The following is a 13,742-nucleotide window of genomic DNA, read 5'->3' as shown; positions in this document are numbered from 1 at the left end:
AAAATGACACAGTTTGAACTAAACTAACTTTTTACCTACACAGTATTATTGACCTAGTGGATGATAGTAGCCTACAGAAGTCCCAAGATGTTGTTTGATGCTTTGGGTTCTCTATGCTCAGGTTTTTTTTCTTTTTTCTTCTTTTTTTTCTTTCTACCCACTTATAGAGTCAAGTAACAGGCTGTATGCAGTTGTCAATAATGATTTATTAACTGTTACAGGATCCCTGCAAAATTGTTTAATGGGAGTTATTTCTTCCAGCTAAGGCCTTTCTTTAAGAAAGTACAATGAATAGTGTGGTAAAGCATTTCAGAAAGCTCTAACTTTGGATATTTGTAATAGTTTATTAGCAACCAGGATTTTCTAGTTCCCATGTAAAAGGTCCTTTAACTTTGAGGAAGTTTAGCCAAAATTCTTTTTTTAAGAAAAGGAATGTAATGTTAATGCAGTTTCTTGAAAAAGCAATAACCCATCTTGTCCAAGAGAAGACCAGGCCATTGCTATTATGTTCTACAAACATTTAAGTGTCTAAAAATGTACAACCTGAATTACTTCACCAATGTTATGTGCCTTACATGCATGGTTTGCATTGGCTCCTGGATCCAAATTCAACTTGTAACAATACAGATTATTAAATCAGATTTCACTTAGAAACTAGACATTTAACCTTTGTAATAATTTCTAGTCATGGTAAACTCCCCATAGTCTACGGAATGCATCAGAGGCTTTCTCCTTGTGTCCTCTTTGTCTTTATGTTAATACTAGAGGCCCAATGCATGAAATTAGTATGGGGCATGGGGGGACCCTCAGCCTGGTCTGTGCCCTCTCACAATCCTGGGGCCCTTGCTCCTAACCACCCGCCTGTTCACTCCTTACCGCTTGGCTCGCCACTCTTTAGTGCTGCTGCGGAGGTGGGAGAGGCTCCCGCCACTACTCGCCAGCCATGAGCCTGGATTCTGGCTGAGCAGCGTTCCTGCTGTGGTAGCGCACTGACCACCAAGGGCCAGCTCCTGCATTGAGCGTCTGCCCCCTGGTGGTCAGTGCACATCACAGCGACCGGTTGATCTGGTTGTTCTCCCATAACGGTGACTGGGCTTTTATTATATAGATAGGCAGAGTATACTCCCCTCTCCTCCATTCATCATGGCATTGCCTAGTTATCCTTCAAGACTGTTTAACCCTTTGAGTGCCAACCAATATCCTAGGAACTATGCTAAAATTGCAAGGCATTTTTGCTGATTTTACAGCAGTTTAGGGAAAAAAAAATATGAATCGCAAGGAAATGAAGTTACAATTAAGTTCAAAAACTTAAGGAAACCTTTACTACAGTGACATATTTAGCAATATCATCATCACTAACAAAAGCAGACTTAGAACTGGACACCATTTTGAAGCTTTGATAGCACTCCCGGCACTTTTGGCGAAAGACAGGAAAAGAACAATCCCGCTCCCCGGCACTCTAGGGGTTAAGCGTTACTACCCCTGCAAAACCTTTTTCTGGATACTTCCTTTGCTCCAGTCAGGGCCATGTGCATCTCCTATGGACTGTCACAGTGCTTTCTTTCCACCTTTTCATAATACTGTGCTGCCTGTCTTTCACACCACCTCCAAGATTATTTAAGCAATAAGACATTAGCATTGACCATTCATGGGTCCTAACATTAGCACTGACCATTTTTGAACCTACATTGTTCAACAATCCCAGAATGTGTTAGGAACCCAAGACATATATAAATGCATGAGTGAATAAATGAGTGATTCATTGTACTTATTCCATGTTCAACTTTGAACCTAGTGAAACAGATAATTCAGTGCCATTTCAAAAATGTTTCAATAAGGGCACTGTGGATGATTATTGCAGACATATTCAGAGCCTTGCTACAGACCACTCATCCTTTTTTCCCCTAATAATCACTGTTTTTTAGCTTAGTGGGCTGCTTCTTTAAGGGTGTTCTTTGGCAGAAGTATAAGCAACTCTTTGCCAAAGCTTTCCTGCTGGAGAAGTAGGAGGAGCAGAAGGGAATATTTAGGGAGAGCTGTGGCTTCAGAGCTGCAATTTTGAAGTCAGTTTTTATAAGAAATGAATCTCTTTTTAAAGTTTTACTCCAACATTACTTAGTGGGAAAACATTTTCTTGCAAAGCTTGTGAAAATGAGTTGAAGTTGTCAAGTTTTTTTTAAAAAAAAAATATGAATAGTCAACCCAATTCTATAACTTGCTCATTGAAGTTGGTCAAGGTACTTAACCTCTCTAAGCCTCAGTCTCTTCATATTTGAATGGGGATAAAAACCATTGCTAATCTTGCAGTAAATAATGTACGTGAGAACACCTTGAGATGCTATTATTAAACAACTAGTGACCCAGTGCACGGATTTGTGCACATTGAAAGGAAATTAATTAGACGGTGTCCAGCAGGGCCGGACTGGGTGAGATGGCTGGACACGTCCTGTAGCTAACCTCCCACGGTCCCTCCCTGGCATCTGCAGAGTAAGTGGGGTCCCTCCGGCAGGTGGGGTCCCTTTGCCTGGCCTGCGGGGATTGGGCCGAAACCAGCTTTCTGACATGCCCCCCGGGGTCCTGGAGTATGAGAGGGCACTCTGCAAAATTGCTGTCGTACAGGGTGTGCAACACAAATTCAAGTGTGCAGTAAACCAGATTTGGGGCCAACAGTGCCCCAGCAACAGTCTACCCATGACCGAAGGTGGATTCATGTGGCCCCACGAGGAATTGAGCTCCCTCCTCTCTGGTTTTGGAGTGCATTACCCGAGAACCGCCTCTGCCAAGTCACTGCAGCTCAGCAGCTCCTGCGTTAAGTGTCTGCCCCTTGGTGGTCAGTGTGCATCATAGCGACTGGTCGGACGATTGGACACTTAGCATATTAGCTATGTACGTAGATAGATGATTATTGGACACAGACAACAGAGTGGTGATTACAGGGGGGAGAAGATTGTTGGTGATGGAAAAAAAGATTAAATTAAATTTAAAAATGTATCTATAATTGAGGGGTTGGAAGATTCTAAAATGTAAAATTTCTAAGATTCAGTTTTGAGATAGACAAGCATATTGATTATTCAAATGTTTTCTCATGTATACACCCCCACATATACATGTCCACATAAAGTCTATCACTGCTTTATTTTTAAGTCTATGTGGACCCCTCAAGATCCCTAAAGCTTTTTCCTGCTCTAATAACTAAAATCCTTGGTCCAAAAGGTTGTTCTCATAAGACCACTTGCATATTTGGATATTGGCACATTCATAGAAGTCTGCATTTAAAATGAATTTGAATGTTAGCTGGAAACCAGCAACGGTAATTGTATCCTATGTGATATTGGGAAAGCTGAAAGCTGTGGGCATTCTGCGCAGATTTTAGTATTAGGCAGTAGCGGTTACATTTAGTCTTTCTAAAGATCTCTTCTAAAGAATACATGCCACATTGCTAGGCAATTTGCGTTATGTTAAGTACTTACTGTTTTTTAATCCTGTGTTTAAAACAATAATATATATTACAAAGGGACCATTCCCATTGTAACAGCTAATCCCCTTATGCAGTCCAAAGCCTTTACCATAAAGCCTCCAAGACGATGTCCTTCATTGCCTCTCACAGGCAAGGGATGTAAAGCCGTCACTTTTTAAAAACATTATTTTATTTTTATTTTTTTAACTCAGGTTAATGCTCATATGGGCAGATTCTGCTGATGACAATACCAGGCATACCTATCATTAAGGGAAAAATTCCCTTAAAGCTTTAAATTTCCTTTTCTAGACAGGAAAAACATGGGTCCTCGTTGATGTAAAATGTATATTCTCTTTTGGTTTTAAAGTGCCCAAATTCCATAAGAGCAATTGGGTGTAATAGTCCATAGTCAGTTTTGATTTATAGTTCAAACAAGAGGGAGGCCTTTTTGATTTCCTGTGATGTTAAGGGATAAAATCTATACAAGTGCATTGCTTCTGAATCTTTATAAACCCCTCGATTTCAAAGAAAATTGACAAACCATTCTCAAGAGGCCTTTAAAACCAAATGCATGTTCTGAAAATAGGAACTGTGTTTTATCTGACTTCTTTTGTAAGCCTAGATAGCTGGAAAAGTATTATAAAGAACACGAGGTCTGGTGCACGAAATTCATGCATGAGTAGGGTCACTAGGCCTGGGCAGCGATCAGGGCGGGTCTTTGGGAGACTGGCGGGGTGATTGGGGGGCCCCTGCTGGCACCCGCCTTGGCTGATCTGGGGCCTGTGTGCTGGGGGCAGTTCCTGCATTGAGCATCTTCCCCCTGGTGGTCAATGCACATCATAGCCACTGGTCATTCTGCTGTTCAGTTGATTTGCATATTAGGCTTTTATTATATAGGACTAGAGGCCCAGTGCATGAAATTTGTGCATGGGTAGGGTTCCTAGGCCTGGCCAGTGATCAGGGCTGTCCAGGGCCTTCCTTCCCCAGCTGCCAGCTGCTGGCTAGGGCCTTCCTTCATTTCGCGCTATCCCCTGGTGGTCAGCGCACATCATAGCAAGCAATCGAACTCCCTGTCTCCTGGTCAAACTCCCAAGGGCACACTTTGCATATTAGCCTTTTATGTAGATAGACTAGAGGCCCGGTGCACAAAAATTGGTGCACTCGGGGGGAAGGGAGGTCCCTCAGCCCGGCCTGTGCCCTCTCGCAGTCTGGGAACCCTCAGGAGATAACGACCTGCTGGCTTAGGCCTGCTCCCGGGTGGCAGCGGGCAGGCCCAAACCTTAGGTGCAGCCCCTGGTTGGGCTCAGAGCAGGGCCGATTGGGGAGTTGGAACGCCGCCCCCTGTCATGCACAGAGCAGGGCCAATCAGGGGGTTGGGGCGCCTTCCCCTGTCACGAATAGAGCAGGGCGGATAGGGAGGTTGTGGCCCCGCCCCCTGTCACACACAGAGCCCCAGGGCGATCAGGGGGTTTGGGCGCTGCCCCCTGTCACGCTGATCCTGGTGCTGGGAGGCATATTACCCTTTTACTATATAGGGTAGAGGCCTGTTGCACGGGTGGGTGCCGGCTGGTTTGCCCTGAAGGGTGTCCTGGATCAGGGTGGGGGTCCCCACTGGGATGCCTGGCCAGCCTGGGTAAGGGGATGATGGCTGTTTGCAGCTGGTCACACACCCTTCAGGGTGGGGGTCCCCTCTGGAGTGCCTGGCCAGTCTGGGTGAGGGGCTGAGTGCTGTTTTCAGGCTGGGGGTGACTGAAGCTCCCAACCGCTTCTTTCTTTCTTTTTTTTTTTTTTTATTCTGGGCCAGCTTTAGCTTTGAGGCTTGGCTCCATCTCTTAGGCCTCTGCTGCTAAAAGTAGGTTTCTGGCCTTTGCTTACAATGTTGTGATCCTGCTGGCTGAACCCCGGCGACTAAAGCAGGTTTCTGGGGTTTTGTTTAGCTTCTATATTTGTTACATAGTTTCTTAAATTGCAGGCTCAGAAGCCTGCATTGGCAGGCAGAGCACGTTGGAGTCCTCCGTCCCTGAAGCAAGCAAGCCTCATGTTAGTTTCAAGTTGCCTAGCTGCCGGCGGCCATCTTGGCTGGCAGTTAATTTGCATATCTCGCTGATTAGCCAATGGGAAGGGTAGTGGTCGTACGCCAATTACCATGTTTCTCTTTTATTAGATAGGATGACTAGAAGCCTGATGCATAGAATTTGTGCAAGGGCCTCGGCCCCCACTGCCACTGGAGCCGGGGACCTCTGCTGCCTCTGCCTCAGCCCCTGCCTGCCGTGGCTTTGTCTGGAAGGAAGGACATATGGTCTAATTAGCATATTACACTTTTATTATTATAGATAAGGATACTAGAGCTCTGTTCTTCCCAATTTTTAGTAAGAAAGAATGCTATCATTTTAGTACTTGATTTCAGATGGAAACTTCTACATCTTAAGATTAACTTTATAAATATATAGGAAAAGGACACATATGTAATACCTTAATCAATAAAGAAAAAATATTTTAAAAATGGCAACCTAACCTCAAGGGTTCCCTTTTCTCCCCATCTCACCAACACTTGTTTTTGATTTATTGATGGCCATTCTGACAGGCGTGAGTTAATGTGTCACTGTGGTTTTAATTTGCATTTCCTTGATGAGTACTGATGCTGAGGATCTTTTCATATGTCTGTAGCCATCTGTATGTCCTTTTAGAGAAATGTCTACTCGGGTCCTCTATTCATTGTTTAATGGAATTGTTTGTTTATTTGATATTAAATCATGTTGAATCCCTTATATATTTTGGATATTAATCCCTTATTACAAATATATGAGCTATCAGAAAAAGAAATTGAGAAAATAATCCCACTTATAATTGCACCAAAAATAAAATACCTAGGAATAAATTTAACCAGGAAGAAAAATACCTGTCCTTGAAAAATTATGACACTGAAGAAAGAAATTGAATGGAAGCATATACCATTTTAATAGGTAGAAAGAATTAACATAGTTAAAATGCCCATACTACTCAAAGCAATCTACAGATTCAAGCTAATCCCTATCAAAATACCAATGTCATTTTACACAAAATTAGAATATATGATATGAAAACTGATATGGGACTATAAAAGACTCCAAATAGCCAAAACAACCTTGAGAAAGAAGAACAAAGTTGGGGTATTATATTACTTGATATTAAACAAAATTATAAGGCTTTAGTAATCAAAAGAGCATGGTACTGGCTTAAAAATATACACAGAGATCAATGGAACAGAATAAAGAGCCCAGAAATAAACACATGCCTATATGGCAAATTAATCTATAACAAAGGAGGCAAAAATACACAATGAGATAAAAACAGTCTCTTCAATAAATGCTGTTGCAAAAGCTGGGCAGACACATGTAAAAAAATTAAATTATCACTTTATTATGCCATATACAACAAGCATGTCAAAGTCAAAGGATAGCACAGGCCAAATAAACAAGGTTTAACTTTATACTGGCTGCAAAAAAACAAAAGCTTCAATTTTCATAGAAACGTGGATTTATTCCGATAGAGACATGCTGAATACAAAGGGCTGAAATAAATGAGATATTTGTTAACATAAAGTAATAAATAAAAGTAATAGAACATTTTAATAAAAATTAATATTTTTCTTGAACATTAACTTACCAGACACTGAATAACTGGACAAATTAATAAGCGTAATGCAAATAAATGTATTTTTCTTGTTCTCCGAAAGCGAAATATTTTCTGTTGCGCACACCACACAAGTCAGTCCAAGACTAATGACATGGCAACCGCCTGCTAGAATATTTGCTGCTAGTATTAGTGGAGAGAAATTGTGCGCCTGTGCATAAGGCATGTAAGGGAAATGAATGCAACACGATTATAGTAATCAGTCATTAGTGAACGTTGTAGTTCGTTATTAATTATGTATAACAGGACACTGTAAAAATTTTTACAAATTTTTTATTAAAATGTTTCTTACATACTGTTATATTGGCTGGGCCGCAAAAATATTTGTTGTGGGCCACATGCAGTCCGCGGGCCTCAAGTTTGACATGCTTGCATTACTTGAATGCTACATTTTTTGTAGGTGTCCCACAGTTCTTAGCTATTTTGTTTTAGTTTTTTTTTTCTTTTTCAGTTTTCAAACTTTCTATTATAATATCACCAAACTCAGAGATTCGTTTCCTCAGTCATACCCAGTCTACTAAAGAACCCACCAAAGATGTTCTTTATTTCTGTTACAGTGCTGTTCTTTTTTAATATCTGGCATTTCTTTTTGTGTTTTTCATAACATTCTACTTAGATTATCCCTCTGTGAACTGTCTACTTTTTGCCATTAAAACTCTGTTGACTTAAGAAATGTCCAAACCTGTAGAGAATTTTTATAAAAGTTTGTTTGAGCCAAAATAGGAACATATGCTGGGGAGCAAGATCTCAAATGCTGTGATGAATAACAGTTTGCAATTTCTTTTAAGCATTTGAAATTAAGGAGTGAATGTAAGGAAGATTGCATCAGGTGGGAGAAAGCAAGGCAGGGCTTCAGTTATAGGATAGTTAAGATGATGTGCTCTCTTAAGGGTGGTCACATATTAGAAGGAGAGGTATGAAAAGAGGCATTTCAAAGGCATGCTAACATAGATGTATGGAAACAATGGATAGGGCTTGCTTAAAGCAAAGATAAGCCTTTTATCACAGTTTTATTTTATACTCTCATCTACTCTTGGGCACTTGGACTGGGTACATTTACACAATGGAATACTATGCAGCTCTAAAAAAAAGATCTCTTACCTTTAAGACAGCAAGGAACAACTTAGAAAGTACTATGCTAAGTGAAATAAGCCAGTCAGGGAAAGACAAGTATCACATGACTCATTTATACTAGTATGTTTAATCTAATGAACAAAATTAACTAGCAAAATAGATGCAGAGACATGGAAGCATGAACAGATTGAGAAATCTCAGAGGGAAGGGCGTGCATAACCCATGGACATAGACAATAGTGTGGTGAAGAACTGGGAGTAGGGTAAATAGGAGAAAGGTGGAGGGGGTCAAGGTGGGGGGACGGAGGACATCACTTTAAACAATAAAGATAATGTTTTTAAAGTAATAAGCCTTTTATTGAAGAAGTTCTATGCCTGGGGCATGACTCTCCACCATGACCTGCAAGGTTAGGAATTTATGATTAGATCACCCTGTGAGGTTATTTCCCACAGAACCCCCCGTTTTTTATCTATTAGGATATTAATTACTTTTCTAAAATTTCTGGTCTCATAATCCCAATATTCTCTCCACATCTGACTGGTTTTGATAGTTTTTCAGTCCCTTCAAACTGTGATTTTCCTTCTATTGTGCTTTGTAATTTGGGGTTGAAAGGTAGACCAGATGTATTGGATGAAAGAACCTTCAGTAAAGAGGCCTTTTGTGATGTAGTCGTAATGTGTGTGAGGAAGGGTAGTGTTCTACATTCGTATGATGTGGTTGTAGTCCTTTGGTGAACTTGTGCCTCTGGACTGTGAATGTCACCAGTGCTTCTCGTTTTTCTCCCCTTTAGATGGTGCAGAATGGCTAGAGGGTGCTGGAGCTGGTATTTGCCTCCCATGGGCAGATTAAGCTCTGATAAAACCCCAGCAGGTTCGGTTCTAATAAAATAGCTTTTCCCTAGGGCAAGCCTTTTAAGAACAGAATCTTTGGCATGTTTCAAAATAGTTTCTCCTCCCCCCACCCTCCGCTTCCCCCTGTAGTGCCCCCCCACCCCTCTGCTGGAAGCAGAGGGATTTTTCTCCTGTCTTTACTGAGAACTTAGCAGATTTACTTGAGGTAAAACTCACAAAATGTGTGGTATGATCCCAAAGACAGTACTCCCTAGAGTTTTTAACTCTTGGACTTGCTGATATTGAGCCTCCACAATTCATCAATTACAATGTAGGTTGTTCTACCCCCATGTTGGTTCCTGTTAAGATTTCTGCTCTGGTAACTCATGAGTCTCTCTGTCCACCTGTCTCTCCAATTTGGTGAAATTTATACTAATTTACCTATTAATTAAATCTTCACACCCCTATGAGATTATTAACCTTTTTTCACAGGCAATCTGGCTTTAGAAAATATGACTCTTGAATACTGTGCTATCCTTCTTTAAAATTCTTATTGAATTTATTGGGTGACATTAGTTAATAAAACTGTATAGGACATAGGTTGTGCTATACTTCTTCATTTAAAACTCCCAAAAATTTATTGAAGGAGGTATAAACAGTGTCTTCTTTTACTGAGGAGGAACTGAGGCTATGTAACATCTCTGAAGTCAGGTTAGGATTAGCATCCATGGCTGATTGAGTCTAAAGCCTGAAGCTGGTAGCCAACACATTCTATCATCAAGGCACAGATCTGCACCCTCACCTTCAACCCCAAATCTAAGCTGTAAACTAAGCCCAAGCCACCATAATCCTCTCATCCATCACCTCACCCCTGAAGACAGGAGGATGTCCCTTCGCAATGAGAAGGAGGTCTGGGCCTGGTGGGACAGTCACACCCAGCCCCAGGGAGGCATGGGGTTCCCGGGACAGACGTGTGCCCTCTCAGCTAATGGAGTAACTCACCTGACTTAATAAAAGACTCTGTTACACCACATGCACACACACACACACACACACACACACACACACACACACAATGTGCACAGAGCACAGAGAAATGGCCTTAGCACAGCCTGGCCCATGTACATGTATATGTGTACACAAGTGTACGTGTGGATGGGTATGTGGATGAGGCCTATGGAAAGAAAGGCAGGGTTTATGTTGGCATTAGGTAGCCTGAAGGAGAGTAGAATCAGTGTGATAAACAGGAGTCACAGGGAAAACATGGCAAGCAAGTACATACTAGGCACGGTCATTAGGAAAAGTTGACAGCATGGTGAAAGTATGATTTTATTTCTTTTCCCATATCTTCTGCCAGCCCTACCAACTGCCTTTGATCCTTGATGCTTTCCACCGAAGACTTTCTGGCTGATTAAGTAATATTGGTTTACTACGCTTAGGGTGTTCATGGAATTTATTGAATTTGGTGTAATTGAAGATTTATGCTGGAATCCTTTTGAGTCTTCTTATTCCAAGAAGATATTTTAAAATAAACATAAACACAAAAACAAAAACCAGCAGCAGCAGCGACCTTTGGATAACCATGTACTGTTTGGAGCTTATCCACACAGCTCCCCACTTGGCACTGTGGCAGAACACTTCAAAGCCCCGAGGGCTGGGCAGACAAGGGCCCAGAGATAGAGAGATTTGTTGTATGTATTCAATTCCCAGCCCAGAGCTCCCAACAGTGACAGCCGCTGTCATGGCCACACATTCAGTATGCATAACCCCTTCTAAACTCCAGGATCCGGTCTGAGAAGCAGTAATATAGATGTAGAAATTTGAGTTTTAACATTTTCCTTTGAAAAATATATTGTTTATATTTTTGTCACTATAGGCTTCTATTTGATCTAAGGTAATTGCATATAAGAGTGGAAAATAGGGTAACTTAAGTCCTCTGTAAGAATACTGAGCACAGCTTAATATATATATATATATATACTAGAGATCTGGTGCACGAGATTCGTGCACTGGTGGTGGGGGCGTGGCCTGGGGGATCAGCCTGCTGTGGGAGCGCCGCTCATCCCGGTCAGCTGAGCTGCGCTCCCACTGTGGGAGTGCACTGACCACCAGGGGGCAGCTCCTGCTTTGAGTGTCTTCCCCCTGGTGGTCAGTGTGCATCATAGCAACTGGCCGTTACACCTTTCGGTCGCTGGGCTTTTATTATATAGGATATTCTGATTTTTGTAAAATTTTCTACAAACGATAGCCTATAGTCTCCCCACCAATCATCCCCCACTACCAACACACACACATACACGCACACGCACACGCACTCTGCTTTCTCTTTAGAAAAGTGAATAGGCAGAATTTAAATATGGCAACGGAAGGCCTTGGAGAAGCTTTAAAATAAGTGTGGTAAGTTTTCCTGTGGATTCACTAGGTGCTAAGCACTAAATCTTTGTAAAATTTTATCATTCAATCTATATACAGCTCAATAAGATATGTGTAATTACTATCCATTTTGTTAATAAGGATACCAACGCTCAGAGAGGTTAAGTAGCGCACCCAAAGTTCTCTAACTAGAGAACAGGAGAATCATGTGGTGAACCCTGACAATCTGACTCCAGAATCTCAACTCCTAATCTCCATGATAAATTGTCTTATACTATCAGGTTGAACCATGTGGAATTATCATTTTGTAAGTAAAAAAAAAAAAGTAAAACATCAACAATTGCACATGACTCATTCAGATTAGCTCTCATTTTTAGAGGATAATGTACATGTGCAGCATAATGTAGTCGAAACAGTTCTAGGTTCAGAGTCCAAGAGATCTAGATTCACATTAAAACACCTACATTTACTAGCTGGACAATTCTGAGCAAATTATTTACCATCTCTGAGTTGTTTATTCATCTATAAAATCAAATGAATAGTCCTATCTACCCAAATAGGATGGTTGTGAGGAGCAAATGTACTAATATTTGTGAAAATAATAAGTAAATGATTAACACGTTGATAGCATAACCTGAAAAAAGTTACATGTAAACAACTTGAAAACTTACCATCTCCAGATGGTATCAGCTGGTGTGGTGAGGGAGTGGGGAGGAGGGATAGAAACTGTTTTGATAATTACCTCCCTGTCATCAGCCTAAGGTACTTTGAGAAAAGTAGAATAAAATAAAGCAACAAAGTGCTCTCCCTCAGCATATGATCCAGAAAGATTGATCTGACATTTTTTTTGTAACAAGCAGCCCAAAGCATTTTTCCAGGATCACAAAGAACTTAAAAACCTTCTTCATCGTGATCTTGATGAAAGAGCAGATGAATTACCAGGGTGTGCGGCCGCTGCAGCTCCTTTCCAAAGTTGTCAAGATAGGGACGTACTTTTAAAATCAGATGAAAAGGGATCATAGGAGTTAGCAAAGAAGGTGGGGATAGTCACTCAATAAATATTTGTTGCATGATGGATTGATCATGAATGTTGCTGAAAGGATGACCTATAGTCAGATAAAAAGAGAGACAGCTTATTGTTAGCAAAGAACAACATAAAATGAACAGAGAAATTAAAGCATTCACTCCTTTGGAAATGGACAATGGCAAGTAAGACTGTTGAGTACAAAGGGGTTTTAAAGACGTATAGCAAATAAGAATGCCTTCACATAAGGTTCAATTGATTTATTTATTCAAAGGTTATTTTTCAAATGGCTGCTAGGAGCACACTAGAGCATACTATAATACTACAGCCCGGTGCACTTGGGGGGGTCCCTCAGGCCGATCTGGGCCCCCTTGCTGTTCAGGAGCCCTGGTGAGCCTGGCATCTGGTTGAGCGGTGCTCCCCCTCTTGGAGCAAACTGACCACCAGGGGGCAGACGCTTAATGTAGGAGTTGCCTCCTGGTTGTCAGTGCGTGTCATAGCACTGGTGTTCAGTCGATTTGCATATTAGCCTTTTATTATATAGGACTAGAGGCCCGGTGCACAAAAATTTGTGCACTCGGGGGGCATCCCTCAGCCCAGCCTGCCCCCTCTAACAGTTTGGGAGCCCTCACAGGATGTCCTAATGATGTCCCTGTGGGGAGCGGGCCTATGCGGCAGTCTGGCCTCCCTCTGTGGAAGGCAACTGGCCGATCAGGTATATAGATACTTTCTGAAGGCAGCACAGACTCCTTCCTTATTTCTTTCCTCTGTGGTTGGAGAATAGGGGACTAAAAGATGGAGACAGAACTGTGGCTGGGCCTGGGGCTCTTGTAGGCAGCAGAAAGAAGGAGAGGGCTCGGGAAAGTTTAGACACAGTTTTCTTCAATTGTCCTCCCTTCCTCCAGACCCCTCGCTCTGTTCTTTCCTTGTCATGGCGGACACTTGGGCCTCAGACTGACAGGAGCCCAGCGAGGTGGAGGTCAGCCCCCTCACTTCTCAGCTGAAAATACAACCACCTCACATTCCAAGTGGAGCTGTTTTCAAGGGGCCAAAGTGCTGGCAATTCATGCCTCCTGGCCTTTCCCCTCTCAGGTTTCCTTCTTGGGTCAGTAGAAAACTTCACCAAGACACTGAAGCAACTCTGCCCTGGTAGTTCTGCACCAGCCCCTGCACTCTTCTTTGAGGTCTCTGGGTCCACAGTCTGAGCTCAGGGAGGTCACCCAGAGCCCGTCCCCCTGGATGGGTGGGGCAGGGGGGCTAGCTTGAAGAACTGGAGGAAGATGGCAGAGTAAGAGTTGGTATGAACCAGCGG

At 42.1% G+C, this 13,742-nt stretch overlaps 1 protein-coding gene across 1 annotated transcript in view; it reads left to right on the top strand.

Moving 5' to 3' along the window:
- DLG2 (discs large homolog 2) overlaps positions 1-13,742 on the top strand; it is a 1,585,094-nt gene that overhangs the window by 938,649 nt on the left and 632,703 nt on the right. The window lies entirely within an intron of this gene.

Source organism: Myotis davidii, unplaced genomic scaffold (genome assembly GCF_000327345.1).
Source record: "Myotis davidii unplaced genomic scaffold, ASM32734v1 scaffold499, whole genome shotgun sequence".
NCBI classification, from domain to species: Eukaryota; Metazoa; Chordata; class Mammalia; order Chiroptera; family Vespertilionidae; genus Myotis; species Myotis davidii.
The sequence above is the reverse complement of the archived record's forward strand: the minus strand, read 5'-3'. Positions and strand labels throughout refer to the sequence as shown.